The sequence below is a fragment of the Rutidosis leptorrhynchoides genome, chromosome 2 (genome assembly GCF_046630445.1).
Source record: "Rutidosis leptorrhynchoides isolate AG116_Rl617_1_P2 chromosome 2, CSIRO_AGI_Rlap_v1, whole genome shotgun sequence".
In the NCBI taxonomy this organism is placed as follows: Eukaryota; Viridiplantae; Streptophyta; class Magnoliopsida; order Asterales; family Asteraceae; genus Rutidosis; species Rutidosis leptorrhynchoides.
In genome coordinates, this window is record NC_092334.1 from 591,365,289 (window position 1) to 591,380,094 (window position 14,806).

Here is a 14,806-nt window from a genome sequence, read left to right on the forward strand (position 1 = left end):
AAGAGTTAATAACTACATAACTTGATCACTAAATCTAATGTCCAGCACTAACAATTGTTTGTCAAGTGTACTAATGAAGACATCTACCCAATAATAATGTTCAAAAGTAATATAATTAACTTGCTGACGAGGCTGATATCGGCTAGACCTATATAAAGCGTTCAAATTGGGTATATCAACTTCGTGTTTCTCACCAAATATTTTCAACCCTGCATGAAAAGAATCTCATCCATTATTTCTTAATTCATTAAGATTTTCCTTTGTTGCTGAAACTAGTTGCATGTCAATGATAATATCTTGGGATTTCTTTTGCAAAACTTGAGAAAGAAATTCAGTCATTCCAAATATTTCCTTCATCAAGTGTAAAATCAACAAGAACTCAATTGATTTTGTATAACAGTAAGGCGCATCAGCATCTCTATGTTGAAGAGAACAAAATCCATCATCAATTATTCCTTTAAGAACCACCTAAGTAGGATTAAACATTACAAGCAAAAATTACAAACTGAAGAAAAATTGAAACCCCAACGAGTATCCGCTCTTATTAATGTCCCAACATGGTTTTGCTCCTCTACCGATTTCAATTTCACCAAGTTTTATTAAACGTACCATTTCATCGGCCTTTGCCTTTTGCATTTCATCATGGCGTTTACTAAACAGTGTCCGAATCGAAGCAAGGGAGTGCTTGCCAAGCACGACTGATAATAGAAAGGAGAGCGTCGGTGTGTAGCCTTCATTCTACTATGCTACGACCAGGAGGTGGGCTTGGAAGCATCCATCCTTTGAAATATCACATTTATAATAGAAGTTAGCTTTGTGAAGAACCATTGAATTGGGATAACTTTTTCTGAGGCTCCAACTAAAACAAGTTGTAATATGTGAGCAAAACAATGGACATAGTATGCATAAGGACAATCTTTGAGAAAACGAGCTTTTAATCCTTTCCATTCACTTAATTATTAATTAATATGGCTTGTGATAATAAGTACAACAACAATAACAACAATAACAACAACAACAAAACCTAATCTCACAAATGTGTAATAAGTGAAAATTATAATTAATTGATAATTATTTGTTACGTGGTCGTATAAATTCATTATGTGACAATGGTCGCAAAACATATATGTTTGCCTGATTTGGACTCTGTTAAGGCCGTCTAACATGAGCATTGTGTTTCAGATCATGGGTAAAATACTTGTGTGTGTGTATGCTAAGAGGCGGTTGCATCCTGTAACATCCTTACCATTTCTCATCTTTCTATTTTTTGGCAAGAAATAACAAACACACCTAAACTCTTGAAACCCTAGTGTTTGATCTTGTGAAAATTGTAGATTAACAAGTTTAGATCTTGAATATATCATCTTTGTGATTTTGTGAATCTAGTCAGGTAATTTATGATATGTAGTTTCTTGATTTGATGATGTTTTTTGTGGGTTTTAGTTTTAAACCATAAGTTATGCTTGATTCTTGTTATAACATGTTTGTAAATTGAAATTGATGATTGATATGTGATGTATATGTTACTATGTGTTATCTGCATGTTTGGTAGACATTAACAGCTCATAATCAAGGATTTTGTGTTAGAAGATCGAAAACAACAAGCTGATGTTGTTCTTCCTATCCCGTACGGGTGAGAACTCACTCGCACGATTGAAAAGCTCAGGCGTATAGTTAAGAACTTGCGCGTACGAATGAGAATGTGTGTGTTTGTTGCATGAAGTAGTTCAGCCGCACGGGTCAACTGTGACACGTACTGATGTCTTGTCACTCATACGGTTGAGATCTTTTAAAGAGTTTGGATCTGAAAAACCTGTTTCAGGTTACACGTACGATTGAGAGGTCACATGTGCGATTGAGTAACTCACCCGCATGGGTGAAACTCACACGTGCGTGTGAGGTGACTTTGCATGGGTTAAGTGCAATTTGAAGCCATTAGATGTTTGTGATTGCGTTTGACTGTATAACTGCTTATGGTATTTTGTTATTGACTGGAATAATATACTAACTCAGAATATGATATTGTTAGGTATAAAGAAAAGGAGAAGACTCAGTAAATTTAGACCTCTGAGTCCTTGCTGGTAACTGGTGAGTGAGAATATCTTTGAAATTTTCTATTTAATAAAATCAAGCTTAGCTGCTATCTGTTGGTATGCTATGTTATGTGTTTAATAATTAGTTTAATTATGATTGATCATGATATATTGATGTCACTGTGTGATGACCCGTCCAAATCCATTTGGACGAATACATCATTCATTGATTTCATAGCGAGGTTTTGACCTCTATATGATACGTTTTGTAAACATTGCATTCTTTTGAAAAGGCACACCATAAATGAATATATAAATCCAAGGTTTTCGACATCTGATGATTTCTAAGTATAGACAATCACCGTATATAATAGTTTTTAACAATACATCTGTTGACAATACAGTCAAATAAGATACATGGTGATGATTTTGTGAATGCAAAGTTTTCTTGAATAAAGCATGTATGACTCTATGCACATATCTTGTATAACATATAAGCAAATAGCGGAAGATTTCTAGGAACCTGAGAATAAACATGCTTAAAAGTGTCAACACAAAGGTTGGTGAGTTCATAGTTTTAATGTTGCGCATAATCTGTATGTAAAGGTGGATCACAAGATTTCAGTTGTTTCATCCAGAAACGTTTATCAAAATATTCTACAAGATTGGGCACCCTGATAACTAAGCTTTAATGTTATAATAAGTACCCCTATTTTAACATACATGCAACCAACATGTACAATACACGCAATCCAACGTGTACTAAACTCAAATAGCATACGTCTGTTTTATAGTTCAGGCTAGGGTTTCTATACCTGGAACAGACTAGGATGTCAAGCCCTATGGATCCATATATAACTACTCGCGCTCACCAGTTCTTATAACCGGCAGTTACTAGTTACCAAAGCTAAGGGATTTTCGGTTCAAACTCGATGTAGAATTTAGTATGTACTTGTATCCATTGCGTTTAAAATAAAGTGCATGTATTCTCAGGCTCAAAAATATAGATTACAAAGGCAATTAAAAAGGGAGCAAATGAAACTCACCTTAGCAACACATAAGGTCATTCACCGAAATGTGATCGAAACTCGGAATGCAAAATAACTGTAGATCTCAACCTATAGAACATATGTTGGTCAATACATGTCTAACAAACTAGGTCGGATCATAGTGTATCACAATCCTAATGCTCGAGACCGACATGCAAAAGTTAACAATAGTCATCTCAAAAGTCAGCCTGACCCAATATGATCTTTAAATCTATACATGTTTATTAACATAGTATAAGTCTTGATAATTGAATGAATTTATAGTTTATCAAACTCAAAATATTACTTATTTCAAGAGTTATATTATATATGAATTATCATGGCAATCAAACATGTTTTATTATTTCACATAGTTTTCCAATACTTGTAAAATCAGATTATAGTGTTTATAAAGCTTTAAAACATGATAAGACAGTCAACTTTGACAATTGTTCAATAAAACGAGACGTGCCTTATATAGAAATTCATTTACTCGATTAGTAATATCTAAAAATCCAATTTATCAATCTCATAGACAAGTTGTTTAAATATTAATTTACAGTTTCAAACACAATTTCAATTAACGTCAAACATAATTCAATTGACCATATCTTTTAATCCGTTCATCGAAATCACGCGATTTCTAAATGAAAAGTTATTAATTTTTCGATAGCTTTCCAACGACATGCATATCATATACTTTATATCAGTAACATATGTATCAAATTCGTGATTCATCATAAACCATCTAACGACAAAATTAAAGCATACAAGCATATATACTCGAGCGCTAGACATGGATACACTATTAACATATAAAAGATAAGATATGAATGCTCACGTATCAATATTGTGATTCAATATTGTAGGAAAGTGCGTAGACGCAACGGAAATGATAAACGCTAGGTTGACCTCACGAACAATACCCCCGAACAATACCCATATCTTCCATATCTATAACCCATATTCTCCTTAGCTCTATCCTGCTCAAAACTCGTTTTGAAAATAACCCGCTCATAACTTCGTCGTAATATTTTATGTAATAATAATACTAATAATAATAATGCAACTTAATAATAATACTAAGATTAATAATAATCTTAATAATAATAATAGTAGTAATAATAATAATAATAATAATAATAATAATAATAATAATAATAATAATAATAATAATTTATATATATATATATATATATATATATATATATATATATATATATATATATATATATAGAGTAGAGAGATATTTGTGTGTGTGTTCTCGAGCAAAAACCGTCGAATTTATAGATGTGGCCTGCCTTCAGACCCCATGCGATCGCATAGTTTCTGTGTGTAATGGCCATGCGATCGCATGGCCTAGGATACCAGCTCATTTCCCTTTTGTTTGCTAGTTCGTCGACATAATATTTAAATATATATATATATATATATATATATATATATATATATATATATAATATATATAATTTTATATAATTATATATATTATATTATATTTTTGTGCATAGTTGACTTGAAATTTTAGTTCCGATAACTTGTACGTTGACGCTCGACTTATGTCCCGGTTCCGGTTTCTCGAACGTCCTTTCGTATACTTAGAAAACTTGCACTTTACGTTTCGTAACTCATACCTTTGTCAAAATATAGACTTAAATTATCATAAAACTATATTTCTCGAAGTGTAACTTGTTTCTATAAATTAACGTCTTAATATATAATAATATTATTTTAAATGAAAAGAGTTTTATATCTAAGTTAATATTATATTTTATAACATTTGTAAAATATACATACATTTTCATTTTGAAATAGTGTTTTACTGTAGCAAAATAATTTTTACTGTAGCAAATAGTGGTTTTCGAAAACACTGTAGCTTTTCGGGTACTGTAGCAATTCGAAAATACAGTAGCAAATTAGTGTTTTACTTGTTCATCTTTTTAGTTAACTTATCTAAATATCAATCGAATCAATAAACGAATGTTACTATCGTTTACTAAATACTTGAAATTATATATATGTATATATCTTTATTTAATATACATAAATAAGTTTTTAAATACACATTGCAAGTTATTTATAATTAATTTTAATAATTAATATTCCAACTTATCGTGTGTATATATATATATATATATATATATATATATATATATATATATATATATATATATATATATATATATATATATATATATATATATATATATATTTATCTATTTATATATTTATCTATTTACAAATAGATGTTCGTGAATCGTCGGTCAATAGTCAAAGGTTAACTGAATTTATAACATTAGTTCAAAAATTTTGAGAATTAATATTACAGACTTTGCTTATCTTGTCGAAATCATATAAAGATTAAGTTTTAAATTTGGTCGGAAATTTTCGGGTCGTCACAGTACCTATCCGCTAAAGAAATTTCGTCCCGAAATTTGATAGAGATTGTCATGGCTAACAATAAAAATGTTTTCATGACGAATAGGAGTTGATAGATAAAGTGTTATTACCATAGGGTAATATGGGTAAAATAATTCGATTACTCGAAGAGTACGAGTGAAGCTATCACAAAAAGTGAAATGAGAAATAAAGATTCGTCTTAACTTTTGACGTAGTCACGGTTGATTTCCAGAATTCAAGGGATTTAGAGAAAATCTTCGTAATAAGATTTGGTTCTTCGATAATTAAGGAAATTAGGATCTTCTTTGGTTAAATGCAATAATCTGTTTCGATTGCTCTGTCGGATATTTTACTATAAATCCACTCCCTTCGTTTCCTTATTTCCACAGCTCACATCTTCTATTCTTTCTCCCTGAATTCATACTTTAAAGTATTCGTTAATATGCTCCATCCAGTTCTGCTTCTTGATATACTCCTAACTTTCATATCTGTCATTTTTCTTTTTCATCTCCTGCCGGAAGAATCTATTTACTTATACTATACTCTTGGTTTTATAGTGTTTTTAATTCTCCCCTATCTTTATATTGCTATATGCATCGATATATACGGTTTGTAATTTCCGAGTTGTTGTTGGGTTTTATATCTTCCCTTATATTTCGGAGTCCCTGTTTCTGTCTTTCTATAATCAGTGACATCCACAGTTAATGCTCTCTCCTATTTGCTGCGATTCATATTCCCATTTCTATTTCAGAGTTTCATGCTTTTGTTTTCTTCTTCTTCCCGACTTCAAGTCAAGCGAATAATGGTCCAGAATTCGTAGGTATGGAGTTTCGAATGATCATAATATACAAAGCAGAAAGGAAAGGTAATAGCACGATTTGATTTGTCAAATTACCAGAATATCCGGAAAAGACCGAATCATCAAGAAAAATATTTTCTTGATATGTTTAGAGGTTAAATAGAATGAAAGAGTTATGTAACATGGTTCGTGATGAGGGTATGATCTGTGAACCTTTATCACGTTCCATTAGAAACTCAGTATGACTTACTGTAATATAATCACGTTGATCAAGTGTCATTATATTATATTAACTAATGCTTCAATTCCCAACACTACTTCAAAAACATTCATATTTTAAATTCGAATTTTTTCAGATTTTAGAAACTAAAACAGTTTCCTTTATGATATAACACAGATATCGAGAAGAGATAAATGATTTCAGATAAGAATAGTTATGAAAATATCTTCAGAAATATCGAGGATATTTATAATGAAAGATACGATGATATCTTAGAATTTCTAATATCGAAGGACGATGAAGAAGTTTTGTCCGTAAAGGTTTAGAGTCAGAAGTAAGGTATTTGTTAATGACTTCAGCAGATACAGAATCATTTGGATTCTTTGAAGGCAGGCTTAGTCTTTGTGATTTGTCCACAGCCTCCTTCATAGTTTGCTCAATCCGTTTTCCAGTTCCAAACTATCTCTTTTTCCGAGCTTTGCCAACACACTATTCTTTATCATTAAACTTTTGGCTGTTAAGGTCGTTTACAGTTTTTGCTGCTTCATCAGCATTTTTCAAAATTCAGGGTATTGATTCGTAAGTTGGGTGCTTTTCAGAATTTCAGAATTGAAGATCATGATTATAGGAGATAAATGTTATATGTATACATATAACTGTTGATGTAGAAATGCTGCGAGATTCGAAATACTGATTGCTGATTCTCGGTAATTGGTATGGAAATTATCGTTACAAGATGCAGATGAGTAGATGATGGGTTTTCAATGAGTACATATAATGATTTTCTAGAGAGGTTTACGCCAAAGAGTAACGAAGTTGCTGGTACATCTGCTGATAATGTGGTGAAATATAAAAGGTTCCCCGGTAATGATGACGAAAGAGCAAACGTGTATATCAAAGTTATAATGAGGCTTATTCGAATGAAAAATCGAAGTTGATTTGCTGGAGGTGTGACAAAACTGGCTACTTTGAAAAGGAGTTGCAAAGTTATTTTTGGTAATAATAATGTCAAAGGATCTAGCACAGTTTTGAATTCAATGTATGGTTTTGTAAGATGTGAAAATCTAATAGTGATATCTTCTGTTAAATCTTGAGTCGGATTCTGATCTGTCAAAAATCAGAATGTGTAATCAAATTTGTATGAAAATGGTTGCTATGATTCTTATGGAAGAATGTATATCGCTGTGAATGTAGTGAGTATAGTTAATGATTCTTGAATTAAAATTGAAGAATGTACAGTGTAACATATTAATTGTGAACTTATATATTTCCCGGGTATTACCTACCCGTTGAAAATTTCACAAGTAATATTTTGTACAGAAGAATTTTACTACAGTCTTTATGAAAATATATATGTATATTTTCTTCGGATGTAATACGGATTTAATGAGTTAATATACTATTAAACTCATTTGATTTTCGGCTGGAACTAGAAATAAATAATCTCTAAAACTTTTAGAAACTACATATTCTACATATTCTCTGCAGAATATTTATTCGATTAAGTTATGAATCAATACTTCATCGTTTGTTGTTGTTGGTATTCCTTGGTATCTACAGGGCGTATGACGTTGATACTCGTGGGACAGATTGTGAAGTTGAGGTTTGCGATGCGATTGTTGTTGGTGGTGGTAATGGTACATTTGGTGTTGTTTTCGGTGGTACTGTTGATGCCGGTGATACTGCTGGTGCTTGTAACCTTTGCACCATATTCTCCAAAGCCACTACCCGAGCGCGAAGCTCGTTGACTTCTTCTATTACACCGGGATGATTGTTGGTTCGGACGAGCCAATGAATAAGATTCAGAATTTAAGATAGTATATTATCATGACGAGATACTCTGGAAATGAGAGAGAAAATGGTGTCTCGAACAGGTTCGCCGGTAAGTGCTTCAGGTTCTTCGCCAATAGGGAAATATGTTGGATGGAAGGGATCACCTTCTTCTTATCTTTAATGACTAAGCAGGCTACGAACCCATCCCCAGTTCATCCAGAATAGGTGATGACTGATTGGTTGATCCATTCCGGTTACACTGTCTTCGGAGTTCAGGTGAATATCCATATCGGAATAGCTGTCGGAGTTTAAGGAATTTGAACTAGATACGGGATCCATCTTGTATAATTAGGGAGATGATTTTTGATATGAAATATATTATAGAATTTAGATTGGTACTCTTCAATACATAATTTATATATGTATATATAATACCAAAATTCCATAAATCACGGAGGAATTTTCGAAAGATGTCAAGCAAAGTTAAGTAACAGATATGCTAAGATATGAATTAGCAGATACGGTAAGATATGAATTTTGTATATATACTATTCATGCAATTAATGCAGTAAGATGTGTCTAGACTTAAGAATGATAAGCAGATAATTTCCTAAAGATGGTAAGCAGGTAATTTTTGACAAGGAATGATAAGCAAAACTCGATAAAAATAGATACGGTCATAGTCCAGACTCACTAATGCATCCTAACAATTACCAGTTAAACACACTAATGCAAATTCTGGTTTCCTATGACCAACCTGGCTCTGATACCAACTATGATGACACGTCCAAATCCATTTGGACGAATACGTCATTCATTGATTTCATAGTGAGATTTTGACCTCTATATGATACGTTTTGTAAACATTGCATTCTTTTGAAAAGACACACCATAAATGAATATATAAATCCAAGGTTTTTGACATCTGATGATTTCTACGTATAGGCAATCACCGTATATAATAGTTTTTAACAATACATCTGTTGACAATACAGCCAAATAAGATACATGGTGATGATTTTGTGAATGCAAAGTTTTCTTGAATAAAGCATGTATGACTCCATGCACATAGCTTGTATAACGTATAAGCAAACAGTGAAAGACTTCTAAGAACCCGAGAATAAACATGCTTAAAAGTGTCAACACAAAGGTTGGTGAGTTCATAGTTTTAATGTTGCGCATAATCTGTATGTAAAGGTGGATCACAAGATTTCAGTTGTTTCATCCAGAAAAGTTTATCAAAATATTCGACAAGATTGAGCACCCTGGTAACTAAGCTTTAACATTATAATAAGTACCCATGTTTTAACATACATGCAACCAACATTTACAATACACGCAATTCAACGTGTACTAAACTCAAATAGCATACGTCCGTTTTATAGTTCAGGCTAGGGTTTCTATACCTGGAACAGACGAGGATGTCAAGCCCTATGGATCCATATATAACTACTCGCGCCCACCAGTTCTTATAACCGACAGTTACTAGTTACCAAAGCTAAGGGATTTTTGGTTCAAACTCGGTGTAGAATTTAGTATGTACTTGTATCCATTGCGTTTAAAATAAAGTGCATGTATTCTCAGGCCCAAAAATATAGATTGCAAAGGCAATTAAAAGGGGAGCAAATGAAACTCACCTTAGCAGCACATAAGGTCATTCACCGAAATGTGATCGAAACTCGGAATGCAAAATAACCGTAGATCTCAACCTAGAGAACATATGTTGGTCAATACATGTCTAACAAACTAGGTCGGATCATAGTGTATCACAATCCTAATGCTCGAGACCGACATAAGTTAACAATAGTCATCTCAAAAGTCAGCCTGACCCAATATGATCTTTAAATCTATACATGTTTATTAACATAGTATAAGTTTTGATAATTGAACGAATTTATAGTTTATCAAACTCAAAATATTACTTATTTCAGGAGTTATATTATATTTGAATTATCATGGCAATCGAACATGTTTTATTATTTCACATAGTTTTCCAATACTTGTAAAATCAGATTATAGTGTTTATAAAGCTTTAAAACATGATAAGACAGTCAACTTTGACAATTGTTCAATAAAACGAGACGTGCCTTATATAAAAATTCATTTACTCGATTAGTAATATCTAAAAATCCAATTTATCAATTTCATAGACAAGTTGTTTAAATATTAATTTACAGTTTCAAACACAATTTCAATTAACGTCAAACATAATTCAATTGACCATATCTTTTAATCCGTTCATCGAAATCACGCGATTTCTAAATGAAAAGTTATTAATTTTTCAATAGCTTTCCAACGACATGCATATCATATACTTTATATTAGTAGAATATGTATCAAATTCATGATTCATCATAAACCATCTAACGACAAAATTAAAGCATACAAGCATATATACTCGAGCACTAGACATGATGTAGTGACCCGAAATTTTCCATGTTTATATATATTAATTGAGATTGATATTTACATGACTAAATGTATCCAACGTGTTAAGCAATCAAACTTGTTAAGACTTGATTAAATGAAATAAGTTTCATATAGACAACTGATCACCCAAGTTGACCGGCGATTCACGAACGTTACAAAATTGTAAAAACTACATGTTGTGGTATATATTGACATATATATATGGTTGACATAAGATTATGATGAGTAAGTATCTCACTAAATATATTAACAATGTGTGATATACATAAGAAATGAGATTACTAAGTTAAGAAACTCGAAATGATATATATAACGATTATCGTTATGATAACGTCTACTAAATACATATGTATCATATTAAGATATTGATACACTATATTTAACATGATAAAATGATATTTAAATATATCATTAAGTATGTTAACAATGAACTACATATGTAAAAACAAGACTACTAACTCAAGAATTACGAAACAAGACTTATATGTAACGATTATCGTTGTAATGATATTTTAATGTATATATCATATTAAGAGATATTCATATATCATAATATCATGATAATATAATAATTTAACATCTCATTTGATATAATAAACATTGGTTTAACAACATTAATTGAGATCGTTAACTTAAAGGTTTCAAAACAACACTTACATGTAACGACTAACGAAGACTTAACAACTCCATTAGAATGTATATACATGTTGTGCTTTGATATGTATTCTTACACTTTTGAAAGACTTCAAGACACATATCAAAGTACTTCTACTTAACAAAAATACTTACAATTACATCCTCGTTCAGTTTCATCAACAATTCTACTCGTATGCACCCGTATTCGTACTCGTACAATACACAGCTTTTAGATGTATGTACTATTGGTATATACACTCCAATGATTAGATCTTAGCAGCCCATATGAGTCACCTAACACATGTAGGAACCATCATTTGGCAACTAGCATGAAATATCTCATAAAATTACAAAAATATTAGTAATCATTCATGAATTATTTACATGAAAACAAAATTACATATCCTTTATATCTAATCCATATACCAACGACCAAAAACACCTACAAACACTTTTATTCTTCATTTTTCTTCATCTAATTGATCTCTCTCAAGTTCCATCTTCAAGTTCTAAGTATTCTTCATAAATTCCATAAGTATAGTTTCATAAAAATCAAGAATACTAACAAGTTTGCAAGTTTACTTCCAAGCTTTCTAATCCATTCCAAGTAATCATCTAAGATCAAGGAACCTTTGTTATTTACAGTAGGTTATCTTTCTAATTCAAGGTAATATTCATATTCAAACTTTGATTCAATTTCTACAACTATAACCAACATATTTCGAGTGAAAATCTTACTTGAACTGTTTTCGTGTCATGATTCATATTAAGTTAGCATATTCTATATCTATATGATATGCTAACTTAATGATTTAAAACCTGGAAACACGATGAACACCATAAAATCGGATATACGCCGTCGTAGTTAAACCGGGGGCTGTTTTGGTTTGGATAATTAAAAACTATGATAAACTTTGATTTAAAAGTTGTTCTTCTCGGAAAATGATTTTTCATATGAACATGAAACTATATCCAAAAATCTTGGTTAAACTCAAAGTGAAAGTATGTTTTTCAAAATGGTCATCAAGATGTCGTTCTTTCGACGAAAATGACTACCTCTTTAGTAATTGACATGTAACTTAAATTTCTGACTATAAACCTATACTTTTTCTGTTTGGATTCTAAAATTAGAGTTCAATATGAAACCATAGCAATTTGATTCACTCAAAACGGATTTAAAATGAAGAAGTTATGGGTAAAACAAGATTGGATATTTTTTTGATCTTTTTAGCTACGGGAAATGTTTAACAAATCTATACAAATCATATCCTAGCTAACTTATATTGTATTATACATGTATTCTAATATATTATGTAATCTTGGGATACCATAGACACGTATGCAAATGTTTTGACATATCATATCGACCCATGTATATATATTATTTGGAACAACCATAGACACTCTATATGCAGTAATGTTGGAGTTAGCTATACAGGGTTGAGGTTGATTCCAAAAATATATATACTTTGAGTTGTGATCTAGCCTGAGACGTGTATACACTGGGTCGTGGATTGATTCAAGATAATATATATCGATTTATTTCTGTACATCTAACTGTGGACAACTAGTTGTAGGTTACTAACGAGGACAGCTGACTTAATACACTCAAATCTTTAAAACATAATAAAAATGGTTGTAATTATATTTTGATCATACTTTGATATATATGTACATATTTGTATAGGTTCGTGAATCGATCCGTGGCCAAGTCTTATTTCCGAGGAAGGAAATATCTGTGAAAGTGAGTTATAGTCCCACTTTTAAAATCTAATATTTTTAGGATGAGAATACATGCAAGTTTTATAAATGATTTACAAAATAGACACAAGTACGTGAAACTGCATTCTATGGTTGAATTATCGAAATCGAATATGCCCCTTTTTATTAAGTCTGGCAATCTAAGAATTAGGGAACAGACACCCTAATTGACGCGAATCCTAAAGATAGATCTATTGGGCCTAACAAACCACATCCAAAGTACTAGATGCATTAGTACTTCGAAATTTATATCATATCCGAAGGGTGTCCAGGAATGATGGGGATATTCTTATATATGCATCTTGTTAATGTCGGTTACCAGGTGTTCACCATATGAATGATTTTTATCTCTATGTATGGGATGTGTATTGAAATGTGAAATCTTGTGGTCTATTGTTACGATTTGATATATATAGGTTAAACCTATAACTCACTAACATTTTTGTTGACGTTTAAAGCATGTTTATTCTCAGGTAAATATTAAGAGCTTCCGTTGTTGCATACTAAAATAAGGACAAGATTTGGAGTCTATGTTTGTATGATATTGTGTAAAAACTGCATTCAAGAAACATATGTCGATGTAATATATTTCTATTGTAAACCATTATGTAATGGTCGTGTGTAAACAGTATATTTTAGATTATCATTATTTGATAATCTACGTAATATTTTTAAAACCTTTATTGATAAAATAAAGGTTATGATTGTTTTAAAAATGAATGCAGTCTTTGAAAAATGTCTCATATAGAGGTCAAAACCTCGCAACGAAATCAATTAATATGGAACGTTTATAATCAATATGAACGGAACATTTCAGTTGGTATCAGAGCGTTGGTCTTAGAGAACCAAAAAATTTGCATTAGTGTGTCTTATTGAGTTTGTTAGGATGCATTAGTGAGTCTGGACTTCGACCGTGTTTTCTTTAAAAATGATTGCTTAACATTTTTGTTGGAAACTATATATTATTAACATGTAAATATTATGTGATATATTAATCTCTTAACATGTTTGATATTGTGTGATAGATGTCTACCTCTAGTACAAATCCCATTGACTCACCTAATAATAACGAAGAGTCGAATATATATTAGCAAGATTCACAAGTTCCCGAGAACCGAAAGAAGAGAAAACGGAACCGGAAGAAGAGGAACCGGAAGAAGAGGAACCGGAAGAAGAGGAACCAGAAGAAGAAGAGGTTCCGGAGGGGGGAATGGTAGGAACCACAGAAAACCGGTCAAATAAAAGAAAATCCCCAACCAATGGACCAATGTTAATAATGGTCAATGGTGTTTCCGCTAAGGAAGCAAAATATTGGGAAAATTACCAATTTTCCGATGAATCGGATCCTGATGAGGATTCCGATGATGTTATAGAAATTACCCCGACCCAATTTAATGAGGCAAAAAAAAATAATAAGGGAAAAGGCATCAAAATAGAGAAATCTGATTCCGACCCCGATGAACTTTATATGTACCGTCAACACCCGTATTTTCAATATCGTGACAATAACCCGGGAACTTCTAAACCACCAGGTTTTTCTAAACCAATGTGGAAAACGACGACTCGTATTCGAGGAACATCATATATCCCTAGAAGATTAGGAAAAAGAACCAAGTCCAAAGAAGAAGAAATCAGTGATTCAGATTAGAGGGGTGTGAGCATGTTGTGTAATAAATGTATTGTAGTGTGCTTGTACTTTTATGTTCTATGTAAAAATTGCTTGTAT